Raw genomic sequence first — 12,246 nt, 5'->3', positions numbered from 1 at the left:
TATTTCTTACAAGTAGCTGAATTTCCTGGAAACTTTAGGAGATGCATATACAATGAAACTTTTTTCTTGGATCATTTTGGTTGATGAGTATGTGAAATTGGGAGGGATGTGTATGATGGTAGTAGAAAGTTGTTTGACTTGATGGCTTGATTTGTTTGTTTGTGATGTAAATACAGGTTCGATGTAAAACTTCATTCACCTCGAGTTTTATATAGATAATTTGTGTAAATACAATTTCAATAAAATCGATATAAACATTTAAATTGATATTTACACTTTCCATTTTACAACGGTCCGTAACTTTAATGCTGTGTTTGGCATCGACGCCATTTTCTGAGAAAATGGTGCCATGTAGGTATCACATTAGAAAAGTGGTTTCAGAAAACATCCTCTTATTTGGTACCATTTTCTGAGAAAATGGTGCCATGTGGGCATCACATTAGAAAAGTGGTTTCAGAAAACATCCTCTTATTTGATACCATTTTTTCATAAAAAACGTTGTTTTAGACCACGTCTTGGAAATTGAGAAAGTGTGGTCTAAAACAACACCAAATGCAATGTTTTCTCAGAAAATAGTCCATTGCTGTCAGTAGTGCAATGATATTGCATCATCTTGGACGTTGAATAATATGACCAATACTGAAAACGGTTCTACAGCACTGATACCAAATAAAACCAGTGCTGTTTTCCTAGAAAACTGCCTATGTAACAGCACTGCTTCTAAACAAAAAATAAAACAGTGCTTACAACGCAAACATGCCCAGCACCACTTTTATGAGAAAACGGTGCTGTGTTCCCAGCACCCATACCAAACACATTAAATTAATCGATGTACAACTCCATCGGTATAATTTTACTTTTACACCGCATTCAAAAGCAGTCAAAGGCTATATTTGGTTTCCCTCGACTTTCTGATTCTCTAATTTTCTGTCAAAGTCAAACACAGCCTAACATAATCTCTTAGATATTTGGTTTATTTTGCAAACCAAACCGTGGGCAAAACCGAACCAGTACCATCGGTTTTTGTATCAGTCCGAACTGAAACTAAACCAAAACAAGCGGTTAACCGGTTTTCAATTTTCGGTTTTCTTTTCATTTGTATTAAAAAATGTTTCCTATCTAAAATGACAAAAATAACAAAGGAAAAAACCTGATTCAAGCCAAGTTTGTCAAAAAAACTACATAACATGATATAAAAAAAAAAGCTTCTTAAGATTCATTCTTCTTTAGATATATAAAAAAAAAAATATCACACTTCTTAATTTCATTCCTAATTCAAGCCAGTTTGTCTAAAATAACTATTCCAAGATTAGCACTAATGGAATTTTCGGGTATTGACCATTGCAGATTTGGCTGATTTGCAGCAAGGCAATTAGTCATAGAACCTATAGAGAAATAGAAGAATCAAAGAATAAGAATAATTCAAGTATTCAATTCAAATCATTAAGACTAACTGATGGTATAAAAAATGCTTCTTAATAGTCTAAATACCTGACTGCTTTTTTGACAAGGGAATAGCAAGGGGGATTAAACCTTGCTTAGCTCCAACCTCCAAGAGTCAAGAGAAGTGATTGTTTCACCTATTAGCCATTACAAAGCAAATAAGCCATAACCTTTGATTGATTTTTTCATAGGTTAAGCTTCTTGCTTATTATCTATATATCATAAAAGTATTAAACTATTAACCAACATAAAACATTCAATAAAATATCTCTACAAAAAACATTCAATAAGATATTTCTTTTAACACTTGGCCATTCAACAAGGTTCACAAATCATAAGTTTACAACCATAAACATTAAACGTCTACAAACATGAAAGTTTAAATTTAATGAGATCCACAAGACCACAACCATAAACATTCAATCATCAACAACAATAAGAGGATGCTCCTCACCGATACATGATATTTCTACAAAAAATAAAATAGAAAACAAAAGGCTTACATGAATCCATACTCTCAAGTTCTTCTAAACTCTCCTCTAAATAAAGGTAGCCATGTGATCTTTGTAGCTAATCTTGTCCACAAATGATAGTGTAGAGGAGATGGGCCGAATGGCCCATAGACTGTCACTTCATGTTATGTTATGTTTCTCTCTGTTATGGGCCTTATTCTGAGCCCATACTCTGTAGTGTTCTATTTTTTGTATTTTTCTGCCACTCAAGTGCTTCTCTGTAATTTATCAAAGATTAACTTAAATAAAAGGTATTAGAGTGTTAGAGGGATGATTAAATTCGAACTCCCCATCCTCTAACCCTTCTTGTCGTAGTTCTCTCTCTCTCTTCTTCTCTAATCTTCTCTTGTTAGTTTTTTCTGGTTTTCTAGCACAGTCCCTACTTCTAGGACTGTTTTTCAACTTGGTATCAGAGCGGGCCGTTACTTGGCGTATCCCTCATGTGGTTCTAGTTCAGCCAACTGCATGAGGAGGTTCTAGGGCTGAATGTTTACAGTCATTCGCCTGGTTCTTGGAGGTCATTGGAGGGTGCCCAAGTTTTCTATACACTTGGAGAAGGGTTCGGTGACCAGGAGGAATCAGAGAGCAAGTTTTTCAGCTTGATTTGAAATCAGAGAAAAGGGTTTTCGAAGCTAGCTCAAAGAGCAAAGAGTTCGGCCTGGTTTGAAGTTCAAACCAGAGATACTGTAAGTTGTCTTCTCAAGATCTTTGCTGAGTTATTTTTGGTATTTGGGAGGACTGTTAAAGCATTCGAAGCACACCTCCATTCGGCCCACTGTTGCTGGGCTGATTTCTGAGTTATTCTAGAAGTGTTGTTCGACTATTTTTTGGGCTTCCAAACTGCTGAAAATTTATTTAAATTAAGTAGTACAAGCCTCTACTTTAGTTCAGTTGTTTCTTGGACCTAGACAAAGTGTTCTTGAAGTGATTTCTGCTTGTTAACAGTAAAATGTTGACTGTTGCATGCATAGTGTTTGTAAAAGGTCATCTTAGGTATTGTGGACTGTTTTCTTTGTTCTCCTTGGGAAATTATTGTTGGGAACCAAGAATACATATTGTTTGGAGGCCTACTAATTGTTCTTTGAAGGCTGAATCAGGGTTTCTTCTCTTTGAAAGTGTTGCCACCGAACTTGGTTCTCACGGCTGTCAATTCTGAACTAAATTTGTGGGTTGCTGTGTTTGCTATTATTTCAACACAATTTGAGTTCCTTGAAGTCAAATCACTTTTAAAGGCTTGCCGAAACCCTAATTAAAACTATTACATAATGGACTACTCAAAAATTGAGAACAAGAGCACTATTGAATATGGACATAATTTTGGAACTACAACTGATTCCCCGTTGGCTGTAACTACAGTTAAATTGGATGGAACCAATTATTTGGCCTGGTCACAATCTGTGAAAATTCATATTTGCAGTAGAGGAAAGTGGGGGTTTATCTCTGGGAGCAAGAAAGCTCCCCCATAGGAAAATCCCTCCTATGAGAAATGGGTGCAGGAGAATTATATAGTGCTTGGGTGGCTTGTGAACTCAATGCTGCCACATATTAGCCAACATTACCTATGGATGAACTCAGCTAAAGAAATCTGGGATAATGTTGTAGAAACTTACCCCCAGAAGTTGAATGTTGCCAGAGCCTACAAATTGAGAAGTGATGTGAAGAATCTAAGGCAAGGGATTCAGGAATGAGCAAGTAGTTTCCTTTATAACAGATAAGGCTCATACATTCCCAATCACAGATGAGATAACATGTACTGTTTCAGCTCCTTTGGAATCATCCTTCCCAGACCTTCATGTCCCCATTGCTGTTCGGAAAGGGAAGCAGAAGTGTACTGCACACTGCATTTCCAAACACATTTCTTATGACCTGCTTTCTCCTTCATACTTTGTCTATCTCTCTTCTGTTGCTTCTAACCCCATTCCTAGGTCTGTCTCAGAAGCTCTTGGGATTCCATAATGGAGAGATGCCATGGAGACCGAAATGGATGCTCTACATGCAAATGGTACTTGGGAGGTGGTGGATTTGCCCGAAGGAAAGGATCCAATTGGGTGCAAGTGGGTTTTTACCATTATATACAGGGCTGGTGGAACTATTGAGAGGTACAAGGCTAGACTTGTTGCAAAAGGCTACACATAGACATATGTGATTGACTACCTGGAGACTTTTGCCCCTGTTGCCAAGATGACATTTGTGAGGGTTCTTTTATCTTTGGCAATTCACTTTGATTGGCCTCTCTATTAGTTAGATGTAAAGAATGCATTTCTGAATGGTGACTTACATGAAGAGGTCTACATGTGTCTTCCTCTAGGGATGTATGGGAAAGATATGCAAGGAAATGTATGTAAATTGAAGAAATCTCTTTATGGTCTAAAACAATCTCCTAGAGCATGGTTTGAAAGATTTAGAGCTGCACTTATTAAATTCGGCTATGTTCAGACACAGTTAGATCATACTCTGTTTGTGAAGAAAAGTATATCTCTAGCAGTGTATCTCATTGTGTATGTTGATGACATTATAGTGACTGGTGATGATGTCTCAGGCATTCTAGCTCTTAAGTCTTTCCTCCGTACAGAATTTGAGATTAAGGATTTGGCGGAGTTGAGATACTTCATTGGCATAGAAGTTGCCAGATCCAATGATGGGATTCTTATTTCCCAAAGGAAATATGTTCTTGATTTGTTGTCTGAAATTGGAAAACTAGGTGCAAGACTAGCTGCAACTCCCATTGATATGAGTCACAAACTTTCAGCTTCAGATGGAACTTTGTTGGAAGACAAAGGGGTTTTTTAGAGACTTATTGGGAAGTTTCTGTACCTATGCATGACTAGATCAGATATTGCATATGCTGTCAGTTGCATTAGCCAGTTCATGCATGCTCCTAGAGATACTCATATGGCAACAGTAGAACAAATTTTGTGCTATCTGAAAGGCTCTCTAGGGAAAGGAGTCCTATTTACCAAGCATGGTCATCTGAAACTTGAAGCCTATACTGATGTTGATTGGGCTGGAACTATTGATGATAGAAGATCTACTTTAGGATATTGCAGTCTGGCGGCTGTTATTGAAAGAATGGTAGGATCCATATAATGGACGCCAAGAAAGGTGCGAAATGGGGGGCGAATTTAAAAAAAAATTCCTACCTTCTTCCAACTGGGAATCATATTCCCTAAATTTAAAATACATTATTCAAGGATCTACTTGAACTATAAACAAACCAGATCTAAACCAAAAAGAAACAGGAAGGATTATACCTGATCCAGAGAAATAATATCTCCCAAAGTTGGTGTTTACGCCCAAAGAAGTAACCAAGATCCACTCCTGCTGAAGATGACACAGCTGTGGATGGAATGGAACCAGTAGGGTGCGTCCTACACACTGGATTCTTCACAAGAACCCTCTAGAAACCTTGAACACCGAATCCTAGTGTCTTTCTTGCAAGACTATTGTCAAGAACTGCTTTCTTGACTTCCTGTTGCTGCAAAGATCCAATCTTCCAACAGGTAGTGGCGGCGACTGAAGGAGGAGAAGTCCAGGGACAAAGATGGCAGAATTGTCTCCTCTCTCTGGAATCTGTGAGAGATCAAATCTCAGATTGCATGATGTGTTTCTTGCTTACTCCAACCCCCTAGTTCATAATCTAATATTTCTACTAGGGTTTTCTCCTCTTTCTTCTTGATTAAGAAACCTCCCAATATTTTGGGAGTTATCCCAATCCAAATCAGTATTTGGATAGAGGTTAATCTTAATCCTATCTACAGATTAAGTTAGTTAACTCCTGATCTTATCAGAAGGTTACCAGATTCAAATCTAATTTGAATTTGGTCACTTAGAGTGGATAAGGTCAAAGACCCAATCCTTTTGCTAACACTAATCTCAGATTCGCCCTATGAACTGGTGATCATATCAGCCCAATTCAAAATGGGCTTTTGGCCAATTAAGTGTTCAGTGTTTAACTAGTTTCCAACCTGCTGCCTAGTTGGGCTTCTTTGTATGGCGTGGGACCCAAGCATTGATCTACACACCAACCACATGGGTTCGGCCCAGCCTTTATTACAAGGCCCAACCGAATTCACTGAAAGACTCAGTAACCCCCTTGAGCCCATCACATGGACCCTATGGGCCCAACACTTACATTAAGTGGTCCCTAGGCAAAGCCATCTGATAAAAAACCCAGGGATTGTGGGCAGGTGCAAGATTAGTCCATTAGGTATTATCCTAAATGGTCTTACACTTAACCCCTCACCCTTAATGATCAAGCACTGCCCGACAAGAGAAGACATCTCTCTCGGCTGCAAGGAACAGTGCTGCACTCTCTACTCACATGGATCCCGGGAATTAAAACCTTTTGCAAATCTTTTGAAACCGTACATATATATATATATATATATATATATATGTACATATATCTTATTTTGCAAAACAAAATTCCAACGATTGAAATCAACTACCGGCAGTTTGGTTTCCATCAGAGATAGTGCATTCCCGATTATTACCATTGTCCGACAAAGGGGTTGATCTTGTCACTATGACCACTCACTCAGATGAATTCTCAGACTGCCCCAACATGTCCAGGTTTTGACCCCCACTAAGGATCTCACTGATCGACACATCAAAGACAACCCGATCTGACACCTAGTGATGTGTCATAATCGAGTCTAGGGGTCAGGTGTAACTTTCCAGTTTTGCCCATCTGTCTCCAAGGTCTAGGGCAATACTAGAAATCTAATCCGGTTCAAGGGTTCAAGCAATCCCATACTACATGTGCCTTGGGTCTTACCCTGATGGCCGAAACAAGCCATCCCAACACTTGGTGGCACACCAGTATCAGCCTTGGCAGGATAAATCTCTCCAGACTTATCCAATGGCTATGAACATTTAAAACTAACACAAGTTTCTACAAGTGTCCAGTTTTAGGGTCTCACACAGAATTATACCAAACAACATGAATCAAACATGCACTTTAATTTATTTCCACTAAATAACAAAAGTACATCAAATCCGATTGAAGCTAAGGGCATACAAGACTATCTAATAGTAATGTTGTCTCTTGGAGGAATAAGAAACAATATGTTGTGGCCCGATCCTCCGCAGAAGCAAAGTATAGAGCCATGGCACATGGAGTATTGGAATTGTTGTGGCTAAGGTCCTTAATGGAAGAACTTGGGATTGATCATGACAAACCCATGATGTTGTACTGTGATAATCAGGCTGCCATCAACATTGCTCGCAACCCGGTACAACATGATTGAACCAAACATATTGAAGTTAATAGACACTTTATTCGAGAGAGTCTCCTCCGGAGAAGTGTGTCTTCCATTCATTACTTCTGAATGACAATTGGCAGACTTTCTCACCAAGGGCATTTCCAAGGCAAGGCTTCATAATGACACTAGCAAGCTGAGCATGCCTGAGGGGGAGTGTAGAGGAGATGGGCCGAATGGCCCATAGACTGTCACTTCATGTTATGTTATGTTTCTCTCTATTATGGGCCTTATTCTGGGCCCATACTCTGTAGTGTTTTGTTTTTTGTATTTTTCTGCCCACTCAAGGGCTTCTTTGTAATTTATCAAAGATTAACTTAAATAAAAGGTATTAGAGTGTTAGAGGGAGGATTAAGTTTGAGCTCCTCATCCTCTAATCCTTCTTGCCGCAGTTCTCTCTCTCTCTCTTCTTCTCTAATCTTCTCTTGTTAGTTTTTTCTGGTTTTCTAGCACAGTCCCTACTTCTATGACTATTTTTCAACTGATAGTTTCCACCATTCTTGGAGTTAAAGAACTACGCAATGAATCAAGCACACATCATCGAGTGCTAAAAGCCAACTCAGATGCAACTATAGATACAGGCATAGGTAACACATCTCGAGCTATCATAGAAAGTACTTGATATTTAGACGAATTAACTTTCCACCAAGCCAATATGTCAAATGATTTATTTTTCAGATCTTCACATTCCTCCCCTAAATATTTATCCAATTCCGTTTTAGTATCTACACCTCATTGGCTTGCTTTTTGCTTTTTATACAATGCATTCATAAAATCAATAACATCTTCCACACTATCAACTTCCATCTCATTTGTATCTTGAATTTGATTGCTTGGTTGAACATTGTGAGATGACTTAGCTAAACTATAAAATTCAAACATGGAGACCAAAACATGTTTTATCCTCTTTATCAACACTTGAGCATTTTCAACATCATAGGATTCATTAATAACCCAATCCATATACTCCAATTTACATCGAAGATCAAGAACCACTACAATGAACAACATAATGTTGATATTCCTCACATTTGCCTAATACTTTTCAAACTTATTTTTTATCTTGGAAGCCATCAAACTAACACTAAAATCATCACCGGTACACTTCCTAAAAATAACAAGCCCAATACCATAAATTTCTTTCATGTATTCATTTCTAGTTATGTAAAGTAACCCATACAATTTCAATGTAGTTTCATAGAAAATTTTAAGAAAAATGAAGCAAGCACTGAGCATATTCCCAATCATCATCATTAGAAAACCCTTATTTTTTGAATTAGTAAGTTCCTCTATGCACTTACTATCAATAGTCTCTAACAAATCAAATGCCTTTTGAAATTTTAAAGTAGATTCCAACATCAAGTAAGTAGAGTTCCACCTAGTATCTACATCTAGGCAAATAAGACTCTTACTCTCTATCTTTTTTTTCTCTACATAATCCTTAAACATTTACAATCATGATGGAAAAAACCTTGCATACTTTACTGCAAAACGGATATTAAAAATAGACTCATCCAATTTTAACAACCCCTCTTTGACAATTAAACTCAAAATATGTGCACTACATCTCATATGTAAGTACTCACTCCTTAAAACACTTCCCTTCCAATTGTTGAGTCTCTTTTTCAAGTATTGAATTCCCACATCATTTGAACTTGCATTGTCTACTGTTATAATAAAAACTCTATTGATGCCCCAATCAAGCAAGTATTTCTCAATTGCCTTACCAATCACTTCTCCTGAGTGACTGGAAATTAGACAAAAATTTAAAAATTTTTTATACAATCTCCAATCATCTATGAAGTGAGCAGTGAGACATATATAACTAAGATTTTGATAAGATGTCCATGTGTTTATAGTAAGGTAGATCATCGATGGCAATTTTTTAAAATATTTCTTTAACTTTCTCTTCTCCTCCATAAAGAAATCATAACAATCTCTAGTTATTATTTGACATGAAGGGACTATAAATTGTGGTTGCATGGTACCACAAAAGTCACAAAACCCCTCTCGTTCCACATGCTTAAAGGGCAATTCATCTACAATAATCATTCTAGCAAGTGCCCTTCTACAATATTCTTGGTCAAATTTGTAAGTTACAAGTATTGGTGTGGTGTCTCTCCCACCTCTTTTGCATTTTGATATGAAGATTTCAAAGTTTTTTGTTTCTTGTCCACATTTAATGGTTACTTTCTACATCTAGTCAAGTGATTAATCAAGCAAACTTGTACCACTTGTACTAGGACAAGCTAAGCCCTTACCACAATAGGTACATGATGCTCTTTGATCATTTTTAACTTGGCAATCTATCTTAGTGAAATGATCCCACACCCAAGATTTTGTTTTCTAGAAGTAGAAGAAACAATAACCTTTGAATCAACCTCTATAATAGATGGATTTGATGCATTCTCATCATCACTTTGCGGTTTAGGAGGAGCATTTGTGCTTGTATTATTATCACCCATACTTGACATCTAATAAAGAAAAAGGATGAATAAGAATGAATGAATAAGAAAAAGAATGAATAAGAATGAATAAGCATGAATGAATAAGTATTAAATCTTAGCTTAAATATTCATTCAACTTTTATTGTTTTTATGAAACTCTATTGTACAAATCGGTACAACTTATTGTAAACATGTCTTCAAAGACAAATTCATGTACATAATGACTAGTTAACAAACAACATTCTATTTGAGTATTTCTTTCCCTTCTTTTTTTTCCTTATGGAAAATAAAGCAAATTAACAAACAACTTGTTTCATTTTAATACAATTGGGTCTCAAGAAGCCCCCACTCAATGAGAAAGGAATTATCATAATTCATAGAAAAAGAAAAGCAAGTGAGAAAGGGAGAATTATGAAATAGTCCTTCAAGCCATTTCCTAAAATTAGTATCACTGGAGGACTTTTCCCACAACTTTCTCTTTCTTACTTGTTTTTAAAGAAACCAAACACAGTATAAACAAACATCCTCCCCACCCTACACAAAAAATTTGGGAATTTTCAAGGCCTAAAATATTTTCAAGAAAAAGAATGAATAAGTATAAACAAACATGAAACAACCATTGTTGAATATAGAGAGCAAGTAAGCAACTGTTCCATACTTCCATTGTTTTGAGAATATACAAACAATAATATACAAAGCAAGTAAGCAAACAAGAATATAGAAAACACATATTTTCTCAAACAAATGAATAAGTATAACCAAACACAAAGCTTGTTCCATGCTTCCATTTGTTTTGGGAAAATATATGTTTTTCTTACTAAATACTAATGTTAATGTGGAAATTTTAGAAAGAAGATAAACAAGAATTTACAAAGCAAGTAAGCAAGTAAGCAACTATTTAATATGAACCATCGAGGCAACACTACTTGATAGGAAAACAAACAAACAAAAGGAAAGAAACCCACATGTTGCTTGACCCTGGTCTTCTGTGGTCTCCCAATCTACCTGCACAGAAGAGGTATTTGCACAAAATCATATTAAAATCAAATTCACTTGGATGTGATTAAGCTCTAACAACAATTGATGTCGAAACTCAAAATAATGGATAAAAAATCACTGTTTAGTGGAACAAATCTGTATTGCCTAAAGCTGTATAAAGCATCCACAGTTGCGGATGACATCACAGTTCATAATTAAATTTGCTATCATCTTAGCTCGAGTTAAAATCTTATTAGATATATTCTTTACACTGACATTTATAACTAAGATATCCATAAGAAGTAATGAGACTTAAATAGGTTTCCAATAGAGGTTGGTAAGGGAGAAGACATTAACATTAGTATTCAAATTATTTAAGAGGTTTGACCTGCAGACCTATTTGAACTTCTGGAGTGGTACCGTTCAAATTTGAACGGTATCATTCAGACATTCATATCTTAAACAAATAGGTATATCATTCAGATAGTTGCTTACTTGCTTAAATAGGTATCATTCATTCAGACATTCATATTTTAAACAAATTTCATATCAACTATTTTAACTAAAAAAAAAATCATTTACCTGCAAAGGGAGAAGAAAACCAGAGCCTAAAGATTCAGATTCAGAGAATGAGAAGAATGGGGGGAGAAAGAGAACCAGACGACAACAACGACATGGGAGAAATAGAACCGGTCGACGAGCGACGACAATAACGATTGGAGAGGAGAAATGGTTCGGTTCTGTCAGAGTCACTGAATGTCTGTTGATCTGTTCTTGTTTTCTTTTAGAAACAAGAAGAAAGATAAATAGATAGTCATACTAGACGACGGCGATGGGAGAGGAGTGGTGGCAACAGCTACGATTTCTGCTTGCTGCTGTTCAAACAAGAAGAAAGAAGATTAGAAGAGGCCAGAGGGTTTTGGGGTTTGAATGTTTGATAGAAAACAAAAATATTCATTTTTTTTGGGCTTGGGCCGAGAGAGAGGGACGTTGGGGGCTGGGCCGCTAGGGCGGAAACATATTAAAATAAAACAAAAATATATAATATATAAAAATTGGTTGATTTAGTTAACCGTCGATTTTGTATAGATTAAGCGAAAGCCGAACCGATTGATTTAGTTAACTGGATTTTTCGGATCGACTTCTTTGGTTTTTCGATTCTTAGGACACCCCTAGTCAGGATCTCCTACCCACAAAACACTACCTAAATGCATTGGAAATATCTCCCTGTACATAATAATATATAAGAGGATGAGATGTTCTCATATATCTCTGCAATGTTATGTGGGTAGGTGTGGGTGGAAAATCTATTTATCATGCATAACTAATTAGCCTCTCATAACGGATTTTGTGAAAATATGATAGCTATTATTTGTCAAATGGGTTTAAACGAAAAGTGGTCAACCTCGCTCATCTCTATGCATTATTACCTCAAGATGCCATCACTATCAAGAGAAAAATAAATCAAATTCTCTTTGTTATTCTTTTTAAATTTTCAAAATTCACTCCTTTTTTCTCAATAATTATATAAAAAATGCAGTGAGAATTGAAGAGGAATTCAATAATTGGGTAGGGATCTGCTACCAATATCTTCTCATGAATGAC

At 36.4% G+C, this 12,246-nt stretch overlaps 1 long non-coding RNA gene across 3 annotated transcripts; it reads right to left on the bottom strand.

Annotated features, from left to right (window-relative positions):
- Positions 1-1,134: 1,134 nt before the first annotated feature.
- LOC148880832 (uncharacterized) lies at positions 1,135-11,636 on the bottom strand. 3 transcript variants are annotated; one of them, XR_016104663.1, is made up of 5 exons: positions 11,224-11,562; positions 10,629-10,668; positions 9,586-9,690; positions 1,492-1,580; positions 1,135-1,385 (listed from the first exon to the last, which is right to left on the bottom strand). It is a non-coding gene; the product is annotated as an uncharacterized LOC148880832 (long non-coding RNA). The 3 variants fall into 3 exon arrangements; XR_016104662.1 differs by lacking the exon at positions 9,586-9,690 and having other exon boundaries at positions 11,224-11,636; XR_016104664.1 differs by lacking the exons at positions 1,135-1,385; positions 1,492-1,580 and adding an exon at positions 1,682-1,912 and having other exon boundaries at positions 11,224-11,565.
- Positions 11,637-12,246: the final 610 nt, after the last annotated feature.

Source organism: Nelumbo lutea, chromosome 1 (genome assembly GCF_056320005.1).
Source record: "Nelumbo lutea isolate HS-2025 chromosome 1, American lotus-T2T, whole genome shotgun sequence".
Classification (NCBI taxonomy): Eukaryota; Viridiplantae; Streptophyta; class Magnoliopsida; order Proteales; family Nelumbonaceae; genus Nelumbo; species Nelumbo lutea.
The sequence above is the reverse complement of the archived record's forward strand: the minus strand, read 5'-3'. Positions and strand labels throughout refer to the sequence as shown.